The sequence below is a fragment of the Scyliorhinus torazame genome, chromosome 27 (genome assembly GCF_047496885.1).
Source record: "Scyliorhinus torazame isolate Kashiwa2021f chromosome 27, sScyTor2.1, whole genome shotgun sequence".
NCBI classification, from domain to species: Eukaryota; Metazoa; Chordata; class Chondrichthyes; order Carcharhiniformes; family Scyliorhinidae; genus Scyliorhinus; species Scyliorhinus torazame.
This window is the reverse complement of record NC_092733.1, coordinates 11,261,830-11,276,690: the sequence shown is the minus strand read 5'-3', so window position 1 is coordinate 11,276,690 and position 14,861 is coordinate 11,261,830. Positions and strand designations below refer to the sequence as shown.

Genomic DNA, 14,861 nt, shown 5'->3' with positions numbered 1-14,861 from the left:
TAAAGCAGTCAAAACACTTGTCAAGAGGAAGAAGGAGGCTTATGTAAAGATGAGACATGAAGGTTCAGTTACAGCGCTCGAGAGTTACAAGTTAGCTAGGAAGGACCTAAAGAGAGAGCTAAGAAGAGCCAGAAGGGGACATGAGAAGCCTTTGGCAGGTAGGATCAAGGATAACCCTAAAGCTTTCTATAGATATGTCAGGAATAAACAAATGACTAGGGTAAGAGTAGGGCCAGTCAAGGACAGTGGTGGGAAGTTGTGCTTGGAGTCCGAGGAGATAGGAGAGGTGCTAAATGGACATTTTTCGTCAGTATTCACACAGGAAAAAGACAATGTTGTCGAGGAGAATACTGAGATTCAGGCAACTAGACTAGAAGGGCTTGAGGTTCATAAGGAGGAGGTGTTAGCAATTCTGGAAAGTGTGAAAATAGATAAGTCCCCTGGGCCGGATGGGATTTATCCTAGGATTCTCTGGGAAGCTAGGGAGGAGATTGCTGAGCCTTTGGCTTTGATCTTTAAGGCATCTTTGTCTACAGGAATAGTGCCAGAAGACTGGAGGATAGCAAATGTTGTCCCCTTGTTCAAGAAGGGGAGTAGAGACAACCCAGGTAACTATAGACCAGTGAGCCTTACTTCTGTTGTGGGCAAAATCTTGGAAAGGTTTATAAGAGATAGGATGTATAATCATCTGGAAAGGAATAATTTGATTAGAGATAGTCAACACGGTTTTGTGAAGGGTAGGTCGTGCCTCACAAACCTTGTTGAGTTCTTTGAGAAGGTGTCCAACAGGTGGATGAGGGTAAAGCAGTTGATGTGGTATGTATGGATTTCAGTAAAGCATTTGATAAGGTTCCCCACGGTAGGCTACTGCAGAAAATACGGAGGCATGGGATTCAGGGTGACTTAGCAGTTTGGATCAGAAATTGGCTAGCTGGAAGAAGTCAAAGGGTGGTGGTTGATGGGAAATGTTCAGACTGGAGTCCAGTTACTAGTGGTGTACCACAAGGATCTGTTTTGGGGCCACTGATGTTTGTCATTTTTATAAATGACCTGGAGGAGGGCGTAGAAGGATGGGTGAGTAAATTTGCAGATGACACTAAAGTCGGTGGAGTTGTGGACAGTGCGGAAGGATGTTACAAGTTACAGAGGGACATAGATAAGCTGCAGCGCTGGGCTGAGAGGTGGCAAATGGAGTTTAATGCAGAAAAGTGTGAGGTGATTCATTTTGGAAGGAATAACAGGAAGACAGAGTACTGGGCTAATGGTAAGATTCTTGGCAGTGTGGATGAGCAGAGAGATCTCGGTGTCCATATACATAAATCCCTGAAAGTTGCCACCCAAGTTGAGAGAGTTGTTAAGAAGGCGTACGGTGTGTTAGCTTTTATTGGTAGAGGGATTGAGTTTCGGAGCCATGAGGTCATGTTGCAGCTATACAACACTCTGGTGCGGCCGCATTTGGAGTATTGCGTGCAATTCTGGTCGCCGCATTATAGGAAGGATGTGGAAGCATTGGAAAGGGTGCAGAGGATATTTACCAGAATTTTGCCTGGTATGGAGGGAAGATCCTATGAGGAAAGGCTGAGGGACTTGAGGCTGTTTTCGTTAGAGAGAAGAAGGTTAAGAGGTGACTTAATTGAGGCATACAAGATGATCAGAGGATTGGATAGGGTGGACAGTGAGAGCCTTTTTCCTCAGGTGGTGATGTCTAGCACGAGGGGACATAGCTTTAAATTGAGGGGAGATAGATATAGGACAGATGTCAGAGGTAGGTTCTTTACTCAGAGAGTAGTAAGGGCGTGGAATGCCCTGCCTGCAACAGTAGTGGACTCGCCAACACTAAGGGCATTCAAATGGTCATTGGATAGACATATGGACGATAAGGGAATAGTGTAGATGGGCTTTAGAGTGGTTTCACAGGTTGGCACAACATCGAGGGCCGAAGGACCTGTACTGCGCTGTAATGTTCTATGTTCTATGCTCGAGAACCCCCTAATTAGTCTGTTAGGGCATGGGGCGGGGACGGTCCTTGGCCTCAGTGGGGGCTCCGGAGATTAGGGCAACATTTAAAAATGGAGTGCGGAGTCTGCACGTCCTCCCCGTGTCTGCGTGGGTTTCCTCCGGGTGCTCCGGTTTCCTCCCAAAGTCCATAGATGTGCAGGTTAGGTGGATTGGCCATGATAAATTGCCCCTAGCGTCCAAAAGGGTTAGGTGGGGTTACGGGGATGGGGTGGAGGCGTGGGCTTAAGCAGGGCGCTCTTTCCAAGAACCGGTGCACACTTGAGGGGCGAATGGCCTCCTTGTGCACCGTAAACTCCATGATTCTTCAAACTGGGACTCTGATTCATTTCCGTTCAATCTGTGTGTTTTCACGAAGCAGTTAGATATAGCACTTGGGGCAAAGGCGATCAAAGTCTATGAGGCGGAAGGAGGGATTGGGCGATTAAGTTGGATGATGAGCTCGAAGGGCCGAATGGCCTCCTCCTGCTCCTATTTTCTATGTGTTATGTTAATTCAAAATTTCAAACGATCACAAATATTTATGCTACAGGAAAAAATGGTTGTGTCGATTGGTTGGCAGGCTGACTCTGGCTGAGGCGTTGCCATGGTGAGAGCAATGGGGGAATTACGGACTCACCATTCTTCCGGGAGATTGATAAAAAAGTGAACACTATTTGTGGGAACTCGCCACGCACAGAATTGCTGCTGTGTTTCTATAACAGGTAACTGCACTTCGAAAATACGTCATTGACCGTTAAGCACGCTGGGACCTCCTGACATCACGAGGAACTCACGTGGTTGGCACTATTAGCACCCTCTTGGATTTGGGGAAAGTTGCCTTTCCACCACATTTGGGCACGGTTTGACAACACAATCCTGAAACCCTGTTCTCCTCTTTTCCTCTTATCCATCTCTGGGGAACTTGGACATTTTGGTGATGTGCCAATAATATTGTCTGGAGTGGTTTTGCGAGCAGGGCCAGTACAGGTTGAAACGGCAGCTTTCCTTTTCTGAGAGCGAATAACGAACCAGTCAGTTAACCAACTCGACCTAAAACCTTTTGGGTCATTGTTTCCTGGTAGCAGGTGAACTGAATTGACCTTTACAACTGGGTTAAACAATGAAAGCTCTGGATTTCTAAAAATTCTTTTTTTATGGGATGTGGGCGGTGCTGGTTAGGCCAGCATATATCGCCCATCCGTAATTGCCCTTGAGAAGGTGGTGGTGAGCAGCCTTCTTGAACGCTGCAGTCCCTGAGGTGTAGGCACACCCACAGTGCTGTTAGGGAGGGAGTTCGAGGATTTTGACCCAGTGACAGTGAAGGAACGGCCGATATATTTCCAAGTCAGGACGGTGAGTGACTTGGAGGGGAACCTCCAGGTGGTGGGGTTGCCAGGTATCTGCTGCTCTTGTCCTCGTAGGTGGTAGTGGCCGTGGGTTTGGAAGATGCAACTAAAGGAAACTTGGTGAGTTCCTGCATCTTGTAGATGGTACACACGGCTGCTATTGGGGCGTCGGAGGAAATTAATATTTAAGGTGGTGAATGGAGTGCAAATAAAGCGGGGCTGCTTTGTTCTGGGTGGTGTCGAGCTTCTTGAGTGTTGTTGGAGCTGCACTCATCCAGGCAAGTGGGGAGTATTCCATCACACTCCTGACTTGTGCTTTGTAGATGGTGGACAGGCTTTTGGGGAGTCAGGTGAGTTACTTGCTGCAGGATTCCTAGTCTCTGACCTGCCCTGGTAGCCACAGTATTTCTATGGCTGGGTCCAGTTCAGTTTCTGATCAATGGTAACCCCCAGGATGTTGAGAGTGGGGGATTCAGTGATGGTAATGCCATTGAATGTCAAGAGGCAATAGTTCGATTCTCTCTCATTGGAGATGGTCATTGTTTGGCACTTGTGTGGCCCGAATGTTACTTACTACTTGTCAGTCCAAGCTGGTTTTACTAGTCTAGTTAATAACTAACTACATTGCTGTAGCCATAGATCAAAATCTTTGTTTGAATTACATAAAGGCTGCTTGTATCCTTGGGCGGGATTTCCTATTCAGGGGCCATCAGCAAGGGTGGGACGGGAAACTTTGGAAAGGTGTTAAGAGTCAATGCCTCCCAAAATGTTCCCATCCCGCCTCCCAGCGATTTCCAGAGACGGAATGTGATTGTGGGTTTCAGTGACAATTGTAATTCTATGGGGCTTTTTCACATTTATTTTATCGTCATGAGAGATTATGTTTTGAAATTCATGGCATTGAATTCCCAAAGGAAAACAGGATCAAGGGCCTTTCTTTCAACACATGGATGAGCACAACATAAATGTGATGCATGTTACCAAGTCCCTCCCAGACGATGATGGCAATGTGGACCAGGCAGGTGTAAGATTCCAAGCAATGATTGATAATAATAATGCCCCTGTCAGTCTATCTTCAAAATATCTGATACACACCCAAGTTCCATTCAACAGGAGCATTGATACTTAACACGTCATGGGTCTCGCTGCCATTTTGGCACCATAACGAGAGGCTGAATATTTGCCTCCATATCGGGCCCTCCATCGCACCCCCACCTGCCACCTCCACCTCCCTCCCCACCTACCCCCCTCCCCTCTCCCCCTCCCCTCTCTAAGCTGTCAGGACCTATAGGCCAGACACTTGGAGGATAGAATGTGAGGCCAGTGCTCAAGGCAAACTGTGAGGTTCGCCCACCTGGCTGGATACAGCTGGGCCGCATGCCGGTGGACCAGCCAGGTGTGACCATTTTAAAATGTTTTAATGTTTTTGAAATTGCTGTGAGGGTGCGTCAAGAGGCAGACTCTCTCTCTCTCACACACACACACACCCTCCCTCTCTCTCCCTCCCTCCCTCCCTCTCTCCCCCACAGTGTTAACCCCCAAAGTTAGCTGCAAATTGGTCTACTCATGGGGTTAACCACAATGCGAGATTATTTACCATCACTTAGTATCAAACCAACTAAGACAAGCTTCCGACCTGTAGACCGGCATGGCAGCACAGTGGTCAGCTCTGCTGCCTCACAGCGCCAGGGACCCGGGTCCAATTCCGGCCTGGGGTGACTGTCTGTGCGGAGTCTGCACGTTCTCCCCGTGTGTGCGTGGGTTTCCTCCGGGTGCTCCGGTTTCCTCCCACAGTCCAAAGATGCGCAGGTTAGGTGGATTGGCCATGATAAATTCCCCCTTAGTGTCCAAAGGTTAGGTGGGGTTACAGGGATGGGGGGGGGGGGGGTGATTGGGCCTAGGTAAGATGCTCTTTCGAAGGGTCAGTGCAGGCCCGATGGGCTGACCGGCCTCCTTCTGCACTGTAGGGATTCTGATTCGATAAGTTATTAAACTTTGAACATTTCCTGCTGAAAAATGTCTTTAACTAACTAAAGATGGCGGAATTACTGCCGAATGCACGATTACTGAATCACCCATTGCGATTACTGAGCTGCCCGCACCCTCACAGGCTTGGTGGTGGCCCGTGGTCAGGTTGGTCAACCTCGGCCGCATTGATGGCTGGAACAATAATCGACAATGGTTGTCATGGTCACCATTACTGAGACTAGTTATATATTCCAAATTTTATTAATCAAATTGAAATTCCATCCAGTTGCCGTGGTGGGATTTGAACCTGTGTCTCCAGAGCATCAGTGTGGGCCTCGCGATTACTAGTGACATGACCACTACCCCACCGCGACCCCCCCCCCCCCACCCCCGCCCCCCCGCCCCCCGCCCCCCCGGCCCGGCACCAGCGAAAGGGGTAAGTCAGCATTGCTCAGTGTGCTGGTCTGTGATGCAGAACAAGGCCAGCAGTGCGAGTTCCATTCCCGTGCCCGCTTACCCGAACAGGCACCGGAATGTGGCGACTAGGGGCTTTCACAGTAACTTCATACTTGTGACAAGAAAAGGTTATTCTTCTTCTTATTATTATTATTGATTCCTGTTACTGATTATCTCCAACTTCCCCTACCAGGATCTGGCGCAAGGACATTATTGGCTCAGGCTGATTCTCTTACTACTAATAATAATAATAACAATTTGCTTATTGTCACAAGTAGGCTTCAATGAAGTTACTGTGAAAAGCCCCAACTGCAGCCAAGTGTCATGCCAAGCTGTTGGCAAGACTCAAAGGAAAGGAATGACACCTGGCCAAGGTACCAGGAAGCTGGCATCATCTGTGCAGCAAGGGGAGAGAATAATAAGAATAATAACAATCGCTTATTGTCACAAGTAGGCTTCAATGAAGTGCCCCTAGTCGCCACATTCTGGCACCTGTTCGGGGGAGGCTGGAACGAGAATTGAACCGTGCTGCCGGTCTTGTTCTAATAGAAAACTTACAGAAATAAAACATACCTTGCAATAGACAGGGGTGCAAACAAGTGTGGTGACGTTAGCCGGCGAGCATGTTCGGTGGCACTGTAACGCCCACCTTTAACCCTCTGATGCTCAGTCCCATGACAGTGGCATCACTAACCTCAACCACATGGTCGGGGACCTGACAGGCTGCAGGTCTGAGCCGCCACCGAGTTGAATACTGGGCCCAGCGGTGGTGGCGCGGACTGGCCAGCATACGGGAAGTTTTTCGTTTTTGCGCCTGAGTATGCCGCAAGTGAATCAATTTCAGTGGTTGAAGTATTGAATATGAAACGCCAGGGGGGAGTCAGGCAGGGTTCCTACACTTCACAGTTACCCATTGAAACAGTACCTGTTGAGGAAGAGGGCTGCAGTGGTCAACCGGAGAGGAAAACCATTTGGGTAAGATAGTGAAGACTCATTGGGTAAGATAGTGGAAGACTCATTGGGTAAGATAGTGAAGACTCATTGGGTAAGATAGTGAAGACTCATTGGGTAAGACAGTGGAAGACTCATTGGGTAAGATAGTGAAGACTCATTGGGTAAGATAGTGAAGGCTCATTGGGTAAGATAGTGAAGACTCATTGGGTAAGATAGTGGAAGACTCATTGGGTAAGATAGTGGAAGACTCATTGGGTAAGATAGTGGAAGACTCATTGGGTAAGATAGTGAAGACTCATTGGGTAAGATAGTGAAGACTCATTGGGTAAGAGAGTGAAGACTCATTGGGTAAGATAGTGGAAGACTCATTGGGTAAGATAGTGAAGACTCATTGGGTAAGATAGTGAAGACTCATTGGGTAAGATAGTGGAAGACTCATTGGGTAAGATAGTGGAAGACTCATTGGGTAAGATAGTGAAGACTCATTGGGTAAGATAGTGGAAGACTCATTGGGTAAGATAGTGAAGACGCATTGGGTAAGATAGTGGAAGACTCATTGGGTAAGATAGTGAAGACTCATTGGGTAAGATAGTGAAGACTCATTGGGTAAGATAGTGAAGAGTTCCTGCCACCTTCAGAGATTGCAGAAATTAACATTTCAGAAATGGACAGAGGAAATTGGCAGGGGTGTGTCATGATATGCAGGCACACACACACACATAATGAGATACAGACAAGCAGCTAATGGACACCGAGAACAGGACATGACCAATAAGCAGGCAGGACACTCAGGGGTGGGGTCTGACTATAAAAGACACGAGGCACTCACACTCCACCTCTTTCCACCGATGAACATCAAGAGAGTCAGTCAAGGGTGTTGTTAGAATCTCACACCTCCAGCATGTGGCTAAGAGATAGTCTGGTTCAGTCAGACAGAGTAACCACACTTAGGTTAGGAGAGAGTCGAACTCACAGAGAACTGTGCTAACTGTGCTATTAGTTCAATAAACCTGATTGAACCAACTTCAAGGTCTGGAGTATCTTTCTGATCTAAGCTGCATCCAGTTGCAGCCAGTGTTAGACCAGTGTACCTAACACGACAGGGTGGGGTGAGGTGAGGGGTGGTTGGGGGGGGGGGGGGGTTAGGGGGGAGGGTAAATGAAACAGAGTGCAAAGTTTAACACGATCACCAAACTGGGTGGAGGAACATAACATCACCGAAAATAAGAATCTTTGGTATCGTTCAAAATGACAACTCGTGGGAATTTTCAGCAAACCCGTCATTGGGAAGTTGATAGGGTGGGTGCCCACTGGCTTTGCTCCCAACAAAATTGGGAAAGTAATATCAGGTCCGAGAGGGCTGTGACTCCCAACCTTCCGCCCATCCCCCCAAGTTCCAAGGGCTGGTTTAGCACAGGGCTAAATCGCTGGCTTTGAAAGCAGACCAAGGCAGGCCAGCAGCACAGTTCAATTCCCGTAACAGCCTCCCCGAGCAGGCACCGGAATGTGGCAACTAGGGGCTTTTCACAGTAACTTCATTTGAAGCCTACTTGTGACAATAAGCGATTTTCATTTCATTCATTTAATTCCTTTTCCCAACTGGCAAGTTAGGCTTATGCTGTCCCCCAATCCATTTGCAATACACGCTAACCAATATGTTTTTTTTATTCTGTAGGGTGTGCACACTTGTTTAAACTCTTTGCACTCCCAATAGGACTCACTTCACCTTGGGGAAATAAAGCTATAAATACACTGAGGGAGGGAGAGAGAGCAGAAAAACAATTGCCAGACAGTGTGCTGGGTGGGCAGGTCCGATCGCAAATACAATGGGAGCAAATGTTCCCTCTGTGTGGGTGTGAGATCCCAAAACAATCTTAAAGGGACAGTGCAGTGTAACGCACAGGCCTTAACTGCATAATGAGGAGATTGCGTAGAGAGGGAGACATTTTACTCCAGAGAATATGAAACCGCCGTCTGGAAAATCCAGTAAGCATCTCGAGACACGGAACGGAAAGTTGGAATGTGGTCGATGTAATATTCATTTTCAAAAAGTGAGACTGATGCAGGTAAATCACAGGCCAACAACATCGAGGAGAAAGGCAACTTGCAAACCTTAATTAAAGATATAATTACTAATGTTCTCTGAGGCACTTTGACAGTAAATAAGGAGGAAATGTTTCCACTTGCAGGAGATGTTAATTGCCAGAGGGCCCAGATTTAAAATAATTAGCTAGAAAGTGAGCAGATATTCTGTTGACTGCAGTGAATTGCGATGAACTGGAAGGCACTGTCTAAAAGGGGGATGGAAGCAGTTTCGGAACTTTCAAAAAGCTCTTGTGCATGAATATTTGAAAGTGAAAAATGTACAGGGTGGGACTAATTGAAGAACTCTTTCAAAAGGTTGACATTGTTAGTTGAGTGGCTTACTTCATGCATGGCATGTGGGCTTTCTGGCTAGGCCAGTATAATATAAGGAAAGTAGGAAGGAACTTAAGCAAGGAATCAGGAGGGCTAGAAGGGGTCACAAAAAGTCATTGGCAAATAAAGTTAAGGAAAATCCCAAGGCTTTTTACATGTACATAAAAAGCAAGAGGGTAGCCAGGGAAAGGGTTGGCCCACTGAAGGATAGGCAAGGGAATCTATGTGTGGAGCCAGGGGAAATGGGCGAGGTACTAAATGAATACTTTGCATCAGTATTCACCAAAGAGAAGGAATTGGTGGATGTTGAGTCTGGAGAAGGGTGTGTAGATAGCCTGGGTCACATTGAGATCCAAAAAGACGAGGTGTTGGGCGTCTTGAAAAATATTAAGGTAGATAAGTCCCCAGGGCCTGATGGGATCTCCCCCAGAATACTGAAGGAGGCTAGAGAGGAAATTGCTGAGGCCTTGACAGAAATCTTTGGATCCTCACTGTCTTCAGGTGATGTCCCGGAGGACTGGAGAATAGCCAATGTTGTTCCTTTGTTTAAGAAGGATAGCAAGGATAATCCAGGGAACTACAGGCCGGTGAGCCTTACGTCAGTGGTAGGGAAATTACTGGAGAGAATTCTTCGAGACAGGATCTACTCCCATTTGGAAGCAAATGGATGTATTAGTGAGAGGCAGCATGGTTTTGTGAAGGGGAGGTTGTGTCTCACTAACTTGAAAGAGTTTTTTGAAGAGGTCACCAAGATGATTGATGCAGGTAGGGCAGTGGATGTTGTCTATATGGACTTCAGTAAGGCCTTTGACAAAGTCCCTCATGGTAGACTGGTACAAAAGGTCAAGTCACACGGGATCAGGGGTGAGCTGGCAAGGTGGATACAGAACTGGCTAGGTCATAGAAGGTAGAGAGTAGCAATGGAAGGGTGCTTTTCTAATTGGAGGGCTGTGACTAGTGGTGTTCCACAGGGATCAGTGCTGGGACCTTTGCTGTTCGTAGTATATATAAATGATTTGGAGGAAATGTAACTGGTCTGATTAGTAAGTTTGCAGACGACTCAAAGGTTGGTGGAATTGCGGATAGCGATGAGGACTGTCAGAGGATACAGCAGGATTTAGGTTGTTTGGAGACTTGGGCGGAGAGATGGCAGATGGAGTTTATTCCGGACAAATGTGAGGTAATGCATTTTGGAAGGTCTAATGCAGGTAGGGAATATACAGTGAATGGTAGAACCCTCAAGAGTATTGAAAGTCAGAGAGATTTAGGTGTACAGCTCCATAGGTCACTGAAAGGGGCAGCACAGGTGGAGAAGATAGTCAAGAAGACATATGGCATGCTTGCCTTCATTGGCCGGGGCATTGAGTATAAGAATTGGCAAGCCATGTTGCAGCTGTATAGAACCTTAGTTAGGCCACACTTGGAGTATAGTGTTCAATTCTGGTCGCCACACTACCAGAAGGATGTGGAGGCTTTAGAGAGGGTGCAGAAGAGATTTACCAGGATGTTGCCTGGTATGGAGGGCATTAGCTATGAGGAGCGGTTGAATAAACTTGGTTTGTTCTCACTGGAACGACAGAGGTTGAGGGGCGACCTGATAGAGATCTACAAAATTATGAGGGGCATAGACAGAGTGGATAATCAGAGGCTATTCCCCAGGGTAGAGGGGTCAATTACTAGGGGGCATAGGTTTAAGGTGCGAGGGGCAAGGTTCAGAGTAGATGTACGAGGCAAGTTCTTTACACAGAGGGTAGTGGCTGCCTGGAACTCGCTGCCGGAGAAGGTGGTGGAAGCAGGGACGATAGTGACATTTAAGGGGCATCTTGACAAATACATGAATAGGATGGGAATAGAGGGATACGGACCCAGGAAGTGTAGACGATTGTAGTTTAATCGGGCAGCATGATCGGCACGGGCTTGGAGGGCCGAAGGGCCTGTTCCTGTGCTGTACTTTTCTTTGTTCTTTGTTCTTTATCCCTAATTGCTCCTTGAGAAGGTGGTGGTGAGCTGCCTTCTTGAACCCCTGCAGTCCACATGGTGTAGGTACACCCACAGTGCTGTTAGGGAGGGAGTTCCAGGATTTTGACCCAGCGACAGTGAAGTAACGGCCGATATATTTCTGGGGTGGTGAGTGGCTTGGAGGGGAACCTCCAGGTGGTGATGGTGTCCCCATGTGTCTGCTGCCCTTGCCTTTCTGGGTGGTAGGTGTCAGGGGTTTGGAAGGTGTGGGTGTCACTGTAAACCGGCAGTGGAGGGAGTGAATGTTGAAAGCGGCGGATAGGGTGCTAATCAGACAGGGCTGCTTTGTCCTGGATGGTGTCGAGCTTCTTGAGTGTTGTTGGAGCTGCGCTCATCCAGGCAAGTGGGGAGTGTTCCATCACACTCTTGTGCTTTGAAGATGTTGGACAGGCTTTTGGAAATCAGGGAGTGAGTTACTCTCTGCAGGATTTCCACCCTCTTAACCTGCCCTTGTAACCACGGTGTTCATTTGACTGGTCCAGTCCAGTTTCCTCCTCAGCTGTTTGATTCTAAGGGAAAATAGTTGGATACCGTCAGGACACGTTTGAGAAAGGAATAACCCGATCGATAGTGAGGCTGGGGTATATTCCATCATTCCGTTCAACAGGAAAGTGTAAAATCAGATTGATTGTAGCACAGGCCACGTTAACACTTACGAGAAGGTTATTTAAGTTGCCGGAGGAGTGAGGAGAAGCACATGGGAACCAGTTGGGGGTAAGAGACAAGACTTACTGCTCACCTGAAGGATAATCCCCATCACCGCTGTGATTTCTGTGGAGACTGATCCAAATGGATGTGTTGATTCGGCACACATATTGGATTAGCATTCAGCTGCCAAAAAAGACAATTTACCTGTCATGAAATACATGATTTGGGGTGTAACACAACATATAATGTAAGGGTTGCAAAGCTGCTATTGAGAAATACAGGGCTGGGCATACATCGGGTACAAGTTTTAATGCTTTGCATTAAACTTGTCTTCACAGCTACCTCACACAGGTGATAAAAGTTCTCTCCTTTCCCCAGTGTCTCTCTCACAGTGGGTGAATCTCTGTTCATCTCTTGCCCTGTGTGTCCAGCCGCCCCACAGACCAACCTGCCTCTCTTTCAAAGCCCTCCTTAAAATACATCTCTTCGCTAACGCTTCTGGTCACTGCCTCCTGATTCCCCCTTTGACTCAAAGTTTCCTCGGTCTACTTAGGTCTTGGCCTGTGGATGTTAACGGTACTATATAAATGCAAGTTTGAATTGTTGTAATGTCAGAAACAAATCTGCAACTTTAAGCTTGTATTTGTGTCAAGAAAAATAGAATATGGTTTTAGTTTTAGTTAGAGATTTTTTTTTTTGCCAATTTGAGATGTCTGCATTGTAATTGTATGCAGGCATTTTTAATGAGGTTACCACCATTGAAACAAGGGGAGGGGCCACAAAGGGGTTAGTAGTTTAGGGATTTTAGGGAAAAATAACATAAAGTAAATAAAACTGTTGCCGTGCAATAAAGAGACACAGAGTCATGGGGAAAGATAGAAGGACAGTGAGTTAGTGTGTACCGACCAGACAGTGAAGGCAGACGTTTAATGCCCCCTGGTGAAAAACCCTGGGGAATGTGAGTTTAGGAAACTCGTGTTGACTCTGAAGTTAAAGTCATGGGGAGTTCAGATTGTGGAGGTGTTTTTTTGGGGTGGTGGCGGCGGGGGGGGGGGCGGGGGCGGGGGGGGGGGGGAGCGGTGCTCAGAGAGTGATACCAGCTGACGAAAACCCTCCAGTGGATGCTGAGAGATCTGCAGGAAGAAGAGCGTTTGCAACTGTGCCAGACCAAGAAAATAGTGGCAGTGTTGAGATGGTGCTAAACCTTCACTGGGGGCTGCGTCTGTAAGGGTATTTCCAAAGAAAAGGGAATATTGTGACTTGTGTTTGCAGTGAAATCTTTCCAACCTTTCTGACTGGTGTGTCCCGAAAGTGCATAAGGAGGCCATTCAGCCCATCGAGTCTGCACCGACCCTCTGGAAGAGCACTCTATTTAGGCCCATTCCCCCCTCCATAATTCTGCGCACTGATCATGGCCAATCCACCTAACCTGCATATGTTTGGACAACGGGAGGAAACAGGAGTACCCGGAGGAAACCCCCGCAGACACGGGGAGAATGCACAAATTCCACACAGTAACCCAAGGTTAGAATTGAACCCGGGTCCCTGGTGCTGTGAGGCAGCAGTGCTAAACACTGTGCCGTCCGATGTGATATAGTTCATTTTTCTTGTGTACAAAGCGTTTTATTCTTTGTGTTAAAAGTACACTGGCAGATTCTTGTGAATGTGTTCAGTAACTGACCCCCAGGGTTTCTAAAAAAAAGAACAAAGTTTGGATCTATCAAGCCGGGATTTCACCCTGGGATCTGACTTGTCTTGTGTTAACATCTGCTTGGATCGTGACAGTTTTCTGAGTGTACGTTTCCATCGATAACTGTGCGCTTCAGTAGCTCCCCCTCTGTCCTCTTGCAGTCCTACCCCTGTGATCCTCTCTTGTCCTGTGGTGGGCTGTCACTCAAAGTCAGGAGTGTGATGTAATACCCACTTGCCTGGATGAGCGCATCTCCAACAACACTCAAGAAGCTCAACACCATCCAGGACAAAGCAGCCCCGCTTGATCCACACTCGCTCAACACCTTGAACATTCACTCCCTGCACAGCCGGTGCACAGTAGCAGCCGTGTGTACCGTCTAGAAGATGCATTGCTGGGAATTCACAAAAGGCTCCTTCAACAGCAGCTTGTTAGCAGCATGCTGGGCAAATAGCATCACGGGGACTGCAGTGATTCGAGGAGGTGACTCACCATCTCCTTCCCAAGGGCAGTTAGGGATGGGTAATAAATGCTGGTATAGCCAGGGACGCCCACATCCCGGGACTGATTAAATGTTTAAAAGCAATGTACCTCTGTCGCTTTGTCTGTGTGTCTTGCCCTTGGTGTGGTTCACATTTTCTGTGCTCCTGTGTTACGTCTCCCTGCATCCTCTTGTCTGTCATTCTCTCTCTCAAGCAAAACAAATCATTAAGTGGCTTCAGTTATTGAAAATCAGGGGCTCGCTTTAAACCTTGCCCGGAAACGTGACTGTTACGCAATCAGCAAAAGGCGGCATAACGGAGGCTGAAAGTGCAGAATCCCGGTTCCGGCGGGACCAGGGACGGCTACCCCGGCCCGGCTTAGAGAGAGACTGTTTGTGTTGTCAAGAAGCTATCGTGCGTCTGGAAGGTGATTCCGTGGCGACAGATATAAAGGGCAGCGTCCATGAGCTTGCTGATCATCTCCTGTGGCTGGAGAATCGCAACGGGTCTGACAGCGTCTGTGGAGAGAGGAGAGAGCGAGTGGTTCAAAGCTTTCACCGAGGGCCACCCCGACTCAAAACGGCAGCTCCGTTCTCTCTGCTCTTAGACCCAGCTCTTAGCCGGGCGAAATATTCTAAACTGGTTGCCAACGTTACGGTGTCTTACTAAGTGACCGTAAAGCTTCAGGTCAGATGGTAGCGTAGCGGAGAATTCAATAGTCTCCTGGCACTTGTCACCTATCTCAGAGTCATAGATTATCATAGAATTTACAGTGCCATTCGGCCCATCGCATCTGTGCCGATAGAGAAGAAAAAAACGAGCCCCAACCCAGCTTAACCCTGCAGGTTACGGCACCTGTGGTGACTGTCCAGGCACCTTTTA

At 47.6% G+C, this 14,861-nt stretch overlaps 1 long non-coding RNA gene across 1 annotated transcript in view; it reads right to left on the bottom strand.

The window, feature by feature from the left end:
* The window catches only part of LOC140403384 (uncharacterized), a 34,253-nt gene extending 19,763 nt beyond the window's left edge, over window positions 1-14,490 (bottom strand). Inside the window, exons 1-2 of the long non-coding RNA XR_011938290.1 lie at window positions 14,089-14,490; window positions 11,899-11,990 (exon numbers count right to left, since the gene is read on the bottom strand). This is a non-coding gene — a long non-coding RNA (uncharacterized lncRNA). The remainder of the gene's footprint in view (window positions 1-11,898; window positions 11,991-14,088) is intronic.
* Between the last annotated feature and the right edge of the window lie 371 nt (window positions 14,491-14,861).